The sequence below is a fragment of the Lithobates pipiens genome, unplaced genomic scaffold (genome assembly GCF_037356315.1).
Source record: "Lithobates pipiens isolate NorthernLeopardFrog02 unplaced genomic scaffold, aLitPip1_a1.2 Scaffold_19, whole genome shotgun sequence".
Classification (NCBI taxonomy): Eukaryota; Metazoa; Chordata; class Amphibia; order Anura; family Ranidae; genus Lithobates; species Lithobates pipiens.
In genome coordinates, this window is record NW_027507764.1 from 417,362,491 (window position 1) to 417,376,286 (window position 13,796).

Below are 13,796 nucleotides of genomic sequence, written 5' to 3' on the forward strand. Positions count from 1 at the left end.
TTTCTGCTAGTCAAACAGGTGTGGAAAATTGAGCTTTTTGTGCTGATGGTGCCTTCACGTGAAAGTAAGACTTGGCCTTGGACTTTGTGGCTGAGTGCCTTGCCCAACGATGCCACAACATTGCCTTACACTTGATGATCCAGAGCTGAAATTGCCTTATGTGCAAATTAATAGCCACTGGGAACCTGCCATTGTGGTACAGCACACTCTGCAAAATCACGGAAGGGGGCAGAATGCACCCGATGGAAAAGCAGGAGTTGTGAAGCCATCAATTTAGATAAGCTGGAATTTAGAAGCTGGGCATGTAAGTGTCAGAGAGTTTTTTGCTCTGCAGCAGCTGGGTCCGAGAAAGTTTCCTGCTATATACGGGTGGTAGTTTGCTGCTGGCAGACGTGTTGCAAAGACCTGTAACTCCCTTTGCTATACCATTATCCCTGTCAGTGGAGGCTGTTGAGAGGTCATGAGATATAGCGGGGGTAGACCTGAAAGGTGAGGAGTGAGGAGGAGCAGAATTGCTTCCCTTTTTTTGTGGCTTTTAGCTGCTTTGCCAATGGGCTGAGTGGTGCAAGGTTAAATGTCTTGTCAAGCATGTGGTACCCAAATGGCAGGTGGTACTCAAGCCACTTTTGATCTGCTTGAGGCAAAGTTTGCAAATCGTATCAGTGTGATAGGCTGCACATATGCTAACAAAGGGCAAGACAGCTGAGCTGTGGGAAGTGGGCCAGGAGATAACAGCTCCATAATGTGATGGGATATGATGGCTGTTTTCTACTCTTCCATGATCACTGCCTCATTGGGGTTGTGCCTCACCCTCCCTTTCTTCCTCTGCTCTATCTGGTATTATTAATATTGTTTTTTTTTCAAAATTATCAGTCTTTTTTTGTTTATAATGCAAAAAAAAGAGGTGATCAAATACCACCAAAAAAAAGCTCTATTTGTGGGAAAAAAAAGGACATCAATTTTGTTTAGGTACACGGTCGTATGACTGTGCAATATCAGTTAAATCAACGCAGTGCCATTTCGCAAAGGAGGTAAATCTTTCCAGGGCTGAAGTGGTTAATATACTGCAGTAAAGGTGCATACATTCACATCAATGTACTGCAATAAACATGCACTGATGCACCACAATATACTGCAGTAAACCTGACCTGAAGCACTAAACCAGTGATTCTCAACCAGGGTTCAGTGGAACCCTAGGGTTCCTCCAGAGGTTGCTAGGGGTTCCTTCAGCATTGTACAATTTCTGCCTCTCAGATAAGTTCCCACTCACACCATTGATCTTTTTAGCCATCTGTAAGGAGGTAATTCTTCCAAATGACCACAAGTGTAAGGATCATTCTTCCCACTGACCATCACACTAATATATCATGAGTTGTAGATTTCCAATTTTTAGCAGGGGTTCCCTGAGACCGAAGAACTATTTCAAGGGTTCCTCTGTGTTGAAAAAGTAAAAATGAATAATCACACTACACTCACACTGCACTATCACTGTATTCACACTGACATTCTACATTCACAATAGAATCACTATAGCACACTAACTTGCCAACTTGCTAACTTGCTAGTAGGAATGAACAGAGCTGAAATATCTCCACTCCAATATCACACTGCAAATGGCTGCTGTAAGAAGGATTCTTTTATAAATAGGGTGGGTCTATGAGCAATGAGCTATGATCGGGCACAGTCATCATTACTTTCTCCAATCATGGCTTTGACAGTGTTCTGTGGACTGATTGGGAAAATCCTTCATTGCTTCAGCCAATCAGGGCTTCCAATGCACTGTGCGGAATGCAGTGGATTGTGGGGAGCTCAGTTGAACATCCCAACAATTTGGGTGTTCGTCAAACAGACAAACAGACAATATTTGGCATAAATTCATGCTCAGGCCAAACCATTCACCCATCACTACTAATAAAGTGAAGAACCCTGAATTGCACATACGCTATGTCATTAACCATGCCTATACCATCCACTAAGGCTGTTTGTCACACATACATACACACACATATATTGTCTGGTTCACTCAAATGTAGCCCATTTATGAAAATGAGTCCAGTTAACAAAGTACATTTGAGGTTTTTTTCCCCACTTTTATTTAACCACTTCAATACAGGGCATTTATACAGCTTGTTTACTAGACCAATTTTTAGCTTTCAGCGCTCTCACACTTTGAATGCCAGTTACTCAGTCATGCAACACTGTACCCAAACAAAATTTTTATCATTTTTTTCATACAAATGGTGGTATTTAAATACCACAGGGTTTTTTTTTTGCGGCATAAGTGAAAAAAGAGCGAAAATTTTGAAAAAAAAACACTTTTTTTTTAGTTTCTATGATAAAATTTTGCAAATAAGTAATTTTTGTTCATAAATTTGGGCCAAAATTTATACGGCTACATCTCTTTGGTAAAAATAAGCTAAATTAGTGGATATTATTTAGTCTCTTTGAAAGTTATAGAGTCTACAAGCTATGGTGCAAATCATTGAAAATTGATCACATCTGATCACACCTGATGCACTGACGGCCTATCTCATTCTTGAGGCTCTGAAATGTCAGGAAAGTACAAATACCCCCCAAATGACCCCTTTTTGAAAAGTAGACAGTCCAAGGTATTTAGTAAGAGGCATGGTGAGTTTTTTGAAGTTGTAATTTTTTCTCACAATTCTTGGGAAAAAGAAGAATCTTTTTTTTTTTTATTTTTTTTTTTTTTTTTTACAACATTGTCATCATAACAAGTTATTTCTCATACACAGCATATGCATACTTCCGATTACACCCCAAAATACATTCTGCAACTCTTCCCGAATATGGCGATACCACATGTGTGGGACTTTCACACAGCATCCTCTGGGACTGTGACATCATAATGGGCGGGGACATCATCCGGTGATGTCCCTATATAAGTCGCCACCCGCCGCGTCCCTACCATTGTGAGCGGAGGCAGCGACAAGGCAACATCTGAAGAGGAGAACAGAAGAACAGAAGACGGTGACAGCGGCGACAGCGGCGACAGAAGGCCCGGGCCACCGCCTGCAAAAGAGCTGGAAGAAGGCACGGTGGCCTGGCAAGAAGAACTGAAGAGGGGAACAAGACCCCCGATGTCGGCAGGGAAGAGGGCGGCGGCGAAGAAGAAAGCCGGGCTCCTCCGCTAGTAAAAGAGCTAGCAGACGATAGCGGAGGAGTCCGGCGAGAAGACCCCCGAAGACGGACAGAAGACCCCCGGAGCTGTGCAATAAACTATTTTAACCCTTGTGTGTTGTGTTTTTTTTTACTTTTTTTCACAGGTGAATGGGTAGGGGTACATTGTACCCCATACTCATTCACATAGGGTGGGGGGCCGGTATCCGGTATGAAGTCCATTCATTTCAAAAGTACGGCGGACTGGTACACACACGGCCGGATTGTCCGCCGAAATGCGAGGCAAGGCGGACAGATTGGAGTGCAAAAATACTTTCTAAGTCCGCTGGACTTTTGGGTAAAAAAAGTCAGCTGGAGCCTACACACGGGGGGATTGTCCGGCGGACTTGAGTCCGCCGGACTTTTCCACCGGATTGTTTGATCGTGTGTACGAGGCATTAGTAACTCTTCAGATGATGAACCGCTCAAATTATATTGCCTCTTCTTGAGGCCGGGGTAGACACTCTCCCAGTGTATTTTCATATTTACTGCTCCTGCAGCAGATTGTCTCCAGGGAAAGAAGCCTTGAACCATAGACAGTACCATGCTTAAAAAAGCTGTGCATACTTGCACAATCAGGATACTGGTTTCCAGAAACATGTTGATCCAGGGTTAGAGAAATCATCCCTCCCAAGTCTCTATAAATGCTCTGGACCCCCCATCCAGAAGTTACCAAACCTGGAGGAAACTGCAACTGTTTGCTCCACTTGGAACAAACATCCTGAATCCTTTCAACTTGCATAAATGAGAACTCTGGGTGATAGCTATCCCTTCTGACACGGTGACAAAGCACATCACTGTCAGTATACTGTTCCTTGTTGAGGGCGGAGCCAGCAGCCGGGGCGCATGGTGATGTGAGAGGAGAGCTCTGCCACAGCGGATAGAACATCGCGGCACACAGCAAGACTACAGCCACACAAAATACCTCCTCCACACGGGGAGACCGTCCGGATCTTACCGGTCAGGATGAACAAGTGTAAAGAATGAGAGAGCCCGAGGATTTCTTTCCCCCAGCCACCGGCAGAGAAATCCAAGATGACGCCCGCAAGGAGAGACGTGCCTCGGCCTCCCCTGCACACCCTGTTTGCAATCCGCCGCCATCCACGGGTGAGTCTTGTCCTTTTTGAAAGCCCTGTAAAACAAAAAAGGTGGATTGGGGAGGAAGGGGGCCCCCAAACAGGTATAGGAACAGATGGGGAAGTAATGGCGGAATCCTCCTCATATGCCCAGCAGCTGGATACCTTCTCTACCCCAGGTCAACCTATAATAGACACTACCATGAAAGAAATGCTGCAAACTCTGAGGGGGGCCCTCCAGAAAGATATGGTGTCATTTATGCATTTTACTAAGGCAGAAATATCAGCAGCCAGCGCTAGAGTGACTTATGTTGAAATCAAGATGGAGCAATTTACCCTTGCACATAATGAGCTTGTAGATGCCCACTTTGATGTTGAAGACAAAATTAAAGCTATGCGTCTTAAAATGGCTGACATTGAAGACAGGGCCAGCAGAAATAACGTTAAGTTCAGAGGGATCCCTGAAACAATCAAAACGGCAGAACTGACTGCCTGCCTCCAGAAGCTAATGACTACTGCTCTCCCATCCCTGTGGCCTGCGGACGTCATCATTGATAGAACACACAGACTGCCTAAACCATCATTTCTGCCTGATCAAATCCCTAGGGATGTTATAGCAAGAATTCACTTTTATCATGTGAGGGATTAACGAATGCGCTATGCTAGACAGCACCTGGCCCTCCCAGACCCTTTTGCTGGAATTGCATTGTATGCTGACCTGTCGCAAGCTACACTGACGGCCAGACATAATTTTGTTCCCATCACCAAAATTCTACGCAATCACAAAATACTGTATAAATGGGGATTCCCGGCTAAATTGCTGCTTATTTTAAACAACGAGTCGCATGCAATTACATCCTTGGAAAAAGGTATGGAACTCCTCAGAAAGTGGCGTCTTCTCCCTTTGGATGGTGCAGCTGCAGACCCTGAACCTCTCCATGACCGACGCAACTACCACCACCAGCACAAAAGAAATAGATGAACAATTTCTACCTACACATGTGCCTTAATGTTGACTTCTACTTCTTTTCTACCACTCTCAGCGTTACATGTCTCCAGTGCCTTTAGCCTAACTGCATATTTAGGCGATGGCTCAAATAAGCATCCGCTGTTCGGCTATTTCTGAAAACTTGTTTCCCTCTTTCTTCATTTACAGGATGAGCCCTGTAACCTGCTTCCTGCAACAAAAGTTACATAAGTATTTCCAGTTGCTATTCAATCAGAAATGGTCTTGTATTGTTCCTGTTTTATATCTCCAAAGGTCCAATTCTAAATTCTACCACTGGATGGCAGAAATCCGCTTACCTATATTGGAATGAACATTAAATTTATGTCTCACAATGTGAGAGGCCTAAACAGTCCTTATAAACGCAGGGCGCTCTGGAAATCAGCCATAGATATGAACTTTGATGTTCTGTGTGCACAAGAGATGCATTTTGCAAGACATAAGCCTCCAAAATGCACACATAGCAAATGCCCACAAATTTTCACTGCAAATCAGGGACACTGTAACCTTGTCTTTATTACAGAACCACGCTGACCCGCACGGGCGCTTTACCATCTTGATCGCAGAAATTAACAAGACTATCTACACGCTGGTAAACCTTTACGCACCAAATGTTAAACCAATGAAATTTATTCACAAGTTAGTAAAAATTTCTAGATCTTTGCAAAAATGTTGCTTAATTATATGTGGGGATTTTAATATAGTCCTAAACGCAGAACTTGACTCCTCCTCTGTGGCTCTTTGGCAGAGGCCGTGCTTAGGCCCAGTCTGCCATGAAGAAAAGCTTTTTGATCCCTGGCGTTGCTCCCGAGCCACTGAGAAGGACTATTCACACCACTCTGCAGTACTTAATGCTATTCCAGAATTGACTTTTTTCTCACAGATATGTATACTTTACAAAATGTGGTCAAATCTGATATCCATAATATCACATGGTCGGACCATGCTCCAGTGACAATTGAGATTATGGATACCAACAAATCTTCCTGCAGATCCCTTTGGTGTAACAACATCTTCCTGCTATCCCACCCCCAAATCAGGGATGAGATAGAGGGGAAACTGAAAGAATTCTTTCACCTCAATGCCAGCAGGGAATGTTCCTCATCACTGACATGGTGTGCGCACAAAGCATTTGCTAGAGGAACCCTTATCCAGATAGCCTCTAGAGAATGTAAGAAAAAACTACACTGCATGACACAGCTCCACAAAACCATTGCTGAACTAGAGCTCCATCACAAGAACCCAGTACTTCCTCCCCCAGCAATGCATCTTAAAACGTCTTACTTAATGTCGTGAAGAATTATGTCAAGAGCTTAAACCAGATCATGATGTGTATTTTAAAAGGATGAAACTGTCCTTTTATTCTAAAAACAACAGAGCAAGCAAGCTTCTGGACTCTCAACTTAAAAAAGGGCAAGCTAAAACCAACCTCACCCACATCCAGCACCACAGCTCTCACACTGTATTTCATAATCCTAAAGACATAGCAAATACTTTTAAGGATTATTATGAATCCCTTTATAATCTTAACGATCCATCCACTCACCAACCCTCAGACGAAGAAATTGACAAATTCCTTCAGGGAGTTAATCTACCCACCGTGGATGCACAAACACTACACAAACTAAACTCCTCTATCACCTGCGAAGAAGTGATTGCAGTTATCAAATCCCTTCCCATGCATAAGTCACCAGGGGCTGGCGGCTTCTCGGCCAAATATTATAAGGCATTCACCCCGCTACTTGCTCCAAAAATGTTAGAGGTTTTCAACGTAGCAGCTGCCATTAGCTCCTTCCCAAAAGAAATGTTACAGGCCATTATAGTCACAATTCCAAAGCCAGGAAAAGACACCACCCACCTCCAAAATTTTAGACCAAATTCTCTACTAAATTCAGATTTAAAAATCTATGCCAAAGTGTTAGCCAATAGACTAATGGAAATCACCCCCTCCCTCATAGGGTTAGACCAAGTAGGTTTCGTAAAAGGCAGGCAAGCACCAGATGGGACTAGAAGGATGCTTAATATTTTGCAATTCACAGAACTTAACTCCCTAGCACCTTCTTAGCCTTGGATGCAGAGAAGGCCTTTGATAGGGTGCACTGGAACTATCTATCGAAGACCCTGCGCAAATTTGGAATAACTGGCCAAATTCATTCAGCTATAATTTCCTTTTACTCCCATCCCTTAGCCCGAATCTATACCTCTAGTCTACTTTCTGCACCCTTCCAACTCTCGAATGACACGCGACAAGGCTGCCCCCTATCCCCAATTATTTTTTCACTTATAGAACCTCTGGCAGAAAGCATCAGAACCACCAACACCATTTAAGGTATTAAGATAGGCTCTGAGACCCATAAAATAGAGCTATTTTCTGATGATATAATTCTAACTATCACTAACCCAGAGGCCTCAATTACATAAATATAAAAACTATTACATGACTTCGGAAAAGTGTCCTTTTATAAAGTTAATACCAACAAATGTTACGCATTGGCGCTTAATATACCAACAAAAGTAAAAAAAAAAATCAAACACATATTCTCCTGTAACTGGGACTCCCTCTCAATTACCTATCTTGGGGTGTAGCTGTCCTCTTCTTCTACTAACTACTAACACATATATTCACAACTACCCTCCATTACTGCATAAACTCGAAGACAAAATTAATCAAATAGCTTTTTAGAACACTGCCTATCCCTATCCCCCAAAAATTCTTTACTCAACTATCAAAAAAATTTAAAATTTTTATCTGGGTGGGAAAAAAACATAGAATAGCTTTAGCACAATTATATAAACCCAAACATCTGGGCGGGGTGGGTCTTCCTAATGCACAGGTATATTATCGAGCTGTAGTATTGGACCAAAGAAAATGCTGATTCTCGTGCCAAACTGATAATAGATGGTTGGACCTGGAGTACGCCATCACTCCTGGCCATGACCTCCCAGCTCTGGCTATGGCAGCTAGTATTCACCATAAACCAGAAATCCCACCATACCCCACAGTACAAGCCACAGTTGCAGCATGGTCATTCCTAATACATCAGAAAACCACTGACACCCCCTTTGTGCAAATTACAGATCCCTCTGGCGACCTATCAATATCTAATTCCCAATATATCGATCCAAGCCTGGAAAAAGAGAGGTGAGCACTTCCTCACATGCTTAATGGAGGAGCAGGAGATGTTTGACAGCTACAAACTTTTTCAGATAAAGCACTATACATCTGCCAACACACCTAGCCCAATAGAAATACCCCAAGTACTATGGGACTACTTACTCAATAAACTTCCAGGAAAAAAGAAAGGGATCTGTTTATTCTACAAACTTACGAACCCTCTATATATGAATTCCAAACTACCCAACATGACAAAATGAGAGCAGGAACTAACAAAAGAATACTTGTTAAGTCAATGGCATCTAGCAGTGAAATATAATAGTAAATCCTCAGCTTGCATAGATTACTGGGATAACGCCCAAAAAATCTTACACAGGTGGTACCTAACACCCCTACGACTTCACAAAATGAACCCAAACATACCCCCACTCTGTTGGAGGAACTGTCCAAGCACTGGTAGCTTACTTCACACATTATGGAGCTGCGGGATAATAGAAACCTTCTGGAAAGAAGTATCATCCATAATCAAAGAAGTTACACACACCACATTTACACTAACCCCAGCATTGGCATTGAACAATTTCCCCCTGTACTGAGGAATATATTAGTACATATACTGTTTGTTGTCTGCATCTCTCTGGCAAAAGAATGACACTCTCCAACGCCTCCTCACATCGAAGTAGTAATATCCAGAGTTAACAACCAATATCTTATGGAAAAACGACTAGCACATAAAGAAAGAAGAGCTCCAGTTTTCCACAAATATTGGGAAAATTGGAGAATTTCAAAAAATGCCTCTCCACACTTGTGATTACTAACTTCCTGTTTAAACCTATTGATAACTACCATAAATACCTGAACATCCAGAGGTTGGAATAAATAATAATAATAATAGGAGTGGTTGTACCAGTAAAGCCGCATACACACGTAGCGGTATGTCCGACGTACTTAGTCTGGCGGACTTCCCGCCAGACTGTCCGTCGGACTTTCCGAACGGGCTACTTGCCCACACACGGCACTTTTTGAGCGGACTAATACGGCGTACTAAGTCCGCCGTACTATCCGCCCTACTTTTGAAATGAACGGACTCGCCCACACACGCGGAGGAAAGTCCGCTCATTTCGAGCACGTCTCCAGGTAGGCGGGGCCCGCGAAGGAGACGTCGCTGGCCCCGTCGCCTGGTATGGACTTAAAGGGGAACCCCAACGCCGAAAAAAATCGGCGTGGGGGTCCCCCCAAGTCCACAACAGACCCTTGTCCGAGCACGCTACCCGGCCGGCCAGGAAAGGGGGGGTGAGCGAGCGCCCCCCCTCCTGAGCCGTACCAGGCCGCGTGCCCTCAACATGGGGGGTGCCTTGGGGAAGGGGGGGCCGCGTGGCCCCCCACCCCCAAAGCACCTTGTCCCCATGTTGATGAGGACAAGGGCCTCTTCCCGTCAACCCTGGCCGTTGGTTGTCGGGGTCTGCGGGCGGGGGACTTATCGGAATCCGGGAGCCCCCTTTAATAAGGGGGCCCCCGGATACCGACCCCCCACCCTATGTGAATGAGTATGGGGTACAATGTACCCCTACCCATTTACCTGTAAAATAAAAGTACAAAAAAAACACAACACACGAGATAAAATACTTTATTGCACAGCTCCGGGGGTCTTCCGTCTTCGGGGGTCTTCTCGCCGGACTCCTCTGCTATCTTCTTGTAGCTCTTTTGCTAGCAGAAGAGTCCGGCTTTCTTCCTCGCCGCCGGCCTCTTCTTCCAACTTCGGGGGTCTTGTCCCCCTCTTCGGTTCTTCTGCCGGGCTACCGCGCCTTCTTATAGCTCTTTTACAGGCGGTGGCCAGGTCTTCTGTTCTTCTTCTTCTTCTTCTCCTCCTCCTCCAGGAGATGTTGACTCGACGGTCTCTCTGGCCGCAATGCCAGGGACGCGCTGCGCTGCCACTTATATAGGTACAAGGGGCGGTGTCACATGGGTTTATGTCACATGGGTTGGTGTCACATGGTGACCCCGCCCCCTTACGATGTCACAGTCCCGCAGGATGCTGGGACTGTCGCCATGTGACATCAACCCATGTGACCAACCCATGTGACATAAACCCATGTGACACCACCCCTTGTCCCTATATAAGTGGCAGCGCAGCGCGTTCCTGGCATTGCGGCCGGAGAGATCGTCGAGTCAACATCTCAAGGAGAAGAAGAAGAAGAAGAACGGAAGGCGCGGCGTCAGAAGACCGGGCCACTGCCTGTAAAAGAGCTAGAAGAAGGCGCGGTGGCCCGGCAGAAGAACCGAAGAGGGGGACAAGACCCCCGAAGTCGGAAGAAGAGGCCGGCAGCGAGGAAGAAAGCCGGACTCCTCCGCTAGCAAAAGAGCTACAAGAAGATAGCGGAGGAGTCCGGCGAGAAGACCCCCGAAGACGGAAGACCCCCGGAGCTGTGCAATAAAATATTTTATCTTGTGTGTTGTGTTTTTTTTGTACTTTTATTTTACAGGTGAATGGGTAGGGGTACATTGTACCCCATACTCATTCACATAGGGTGGGGGGCCGGTATCCGGGGGCCCCCTTATTAAAGGGGGCTCCCGGATTCCGATAAGCCACCCGCCCGCAGACCCCGACAACCAACGGCCAGGGTTGTCGGGAAGAGGCCCTTGTCCTCATCAACATGGGGACAAGGTGCTTTGGGGTGGGGGGGCGCGTGGCCCCCCCTTCCCCAAGGCACCCCCCATGTTGAGGGCACGCGGCCTGGTACGGCTCAGGAGGGGGAGGGCGCTCGCTCGCCCCCCTTTTTTGGCCGGCCAGGTAGCGTGCTCGGACAAGGGTCTGTTGTGGACTTGGGGGGACCCCCACGCCGATTTTTTTCGGCGTTGGGATTCCTCTTTAAGTCCATACCAGGCGGCGGGGCCAGCGACGTCTCCTTCGCGGGCCCCGCCTACCTGGAGACCCGCTCAAAATGAGCGGACTTTTCTCCAGGTGGGAAAAGTCCGCTCATTTCAAAAGTACGGCGGACTGGCATACACACGGCCGGATTGTCCGCCGAAATGCGAGTCCGCCGGGAAGATTGGAGTGCAACACGGCATTCTAAGTCCGCCGTACTTTTGGGTCAAAAAAGTATGCCGGAGGCTACACACGGGGGGATTGTTTGGCGGACTTGAGTTTGCCGGACTTTTCCACTGGATTGCTTGATCGTGTGTACGCGGCATAATGCACCCCCAATTAATATAATATCTACAACCACCCCTATACTGGCTCATGTGTACCACCTAGTACTGAAAACACATCAATGTTTGTAATTTTAAAGTGTAAGTGTACAGGGTTACATGTTAATCATTTTTTAGGAACAGAACTTACTTAGTGCACTATCTCCAGAGACCCTCAACAAGGTCCAAGGAGAGCAACTTTAAAACTACGTCTAAACTGAGCCTGCTTACAGTGTGCACCCAAAAGGGGTAACAGGCTTTGTCTCTTGAGAGGCCATCTTCCATTGTAATAGAAGTAGCTCCTGTGTGATCTTCCTTTCTAAGTTTGTAAGTTTAACTGTTATGCATGACTTGTATCTATTTGATATATGCAATGCCTCACCTATCACATGTAAACTGTAAAACTCGATAAAAGTCGATGGTTTAAAAAAAAAAGTTCCTTGTTTTTCTCTTGTGGAGTAACATATAATCCAACTCTTAAATGGAAAGCTTTTAGATGGAAATATAAGATTTGCTATTGCTGACTTTTTAAAGGGGAATGTCCTAGAATGTGTTATCCTTATTCTTCCTCTACCACTTGGAAAGTAACTGCCCTGGAACAAAGTACTGTATGTGTATATCAGATATTGGGTTTCCTTTGGGGGAAATAAGTATAGAAAATGTTGCTCATAGCAACCATTTGATTATTCAAATGAAATATAACATTACACTGCTGCTAAAATGAACTGTTTCATTTCAGAGTTTTTTATTCTATTTTCATAAAACATGGTAGACTGTATTCCTAAGTCATTCTAATAATGTTACATTCTTATATACAGTATTTATACCATGATTGTTTTTCCTTCTTCGGTGATTTGCGTTGTGCTCCTTCCCCCATAGAGCAGACTCATCAGTTCTGTCAGTATGAAAATATGGTATTTGTGCTCCTCAATTATAAACACCATATGTTAAAAGTGCTTATTTTATACTGCATAAATCTTTTTTCAGATTTATAAAAACATCCAGAATAACTTTCTTTCTATATATGCTAAAAGCACTCCTGCTTAATAAATATTATGATAATTTTGTTCATGTTTCAAAAAATATTTTGTTCTGAGCACTCCTAGTCAGTGACTCACGTTGAAGCAGACAGAATTTTAATAAGAACTTGTATTGTTATTTAAAAACAGTATTTTTTTTAAGTTAAGACTTAGAAAAGAAAGACCAGTTATCATAATAATCTGACCCATTGGAACTACATTACAATAAAATGCAGGACTTTTTTTTTCACTGCATGCTGACTAACAGTATTTCAAATAATAAACCCAAACATGTATAAAATTTGATCTTTCCCTAACAATTTATGCTTATATGTCTGAGAATAACAGCTATATATTTGCATATCATATTTGCATGTTTCCTTTTTTCATGTAAACCAGTATAAAATCAAATGGAAAAGGCAATGTGCAAAGTGTGGCCTTCCCATGGCAGTCAGCCAGAAATTATCAGTAAGGGTTGGGTCAAAAAAGCCCCCACAGTAAAATGCAGCATATGCCAGTGTGGCCAGCTATCAGTGTGAGGTCCAGCAGGGGGTAATGCGATGCGCATTTCAGTGCATGACATTGTTTAATTTTTGTTTTTTATCTTTATATAAAATGTCACATAGTGATAATTCATTCACGTCTCTGCACAGAAGCATGGTGTTTTGCATTGCAGCGTGGTGACATGTGGCGACATCCACTATGCTGCAGAACAATGCATTTTTACACTTTCACTGCACCCCACATACTCTGTTTCCCCAAAAATAAGACCTAGCGTGATTGTTGGCGATGGCTGCAATATAAGCTCTACCCCCCAAATAAGCCCTACCCTGAAAATAAGACCTACATGGACTTTAACTAGGGCTTAATTAAGGGGGTAGGGCTTATATTGCAGCCATCACCAACAATCACGCTAGGTCTTATTTTGGGGTAAACAGGGTAACAACGGCATTGTTGTGCGAATGGTGTACATAGAAAACCTTCCACAGTGTGAAAAAGTCTTCAATATTCTGATAAAAAGTAAAATCTACTTGGATACTGTACTTTGCACAGCATTGTTGCTGATTGTGCTCACTCAATAAATATATTTGGTAGTGTTCAAAACCCCAAGCCCTAAAGGTGTCCGTGTCTCAAATGCAGTTTTAAAAAGAAAAGAAATCACTTAAGATCACTGCAAAGACTATAAAAGGTCACCCATAAAAAATAAATAAATA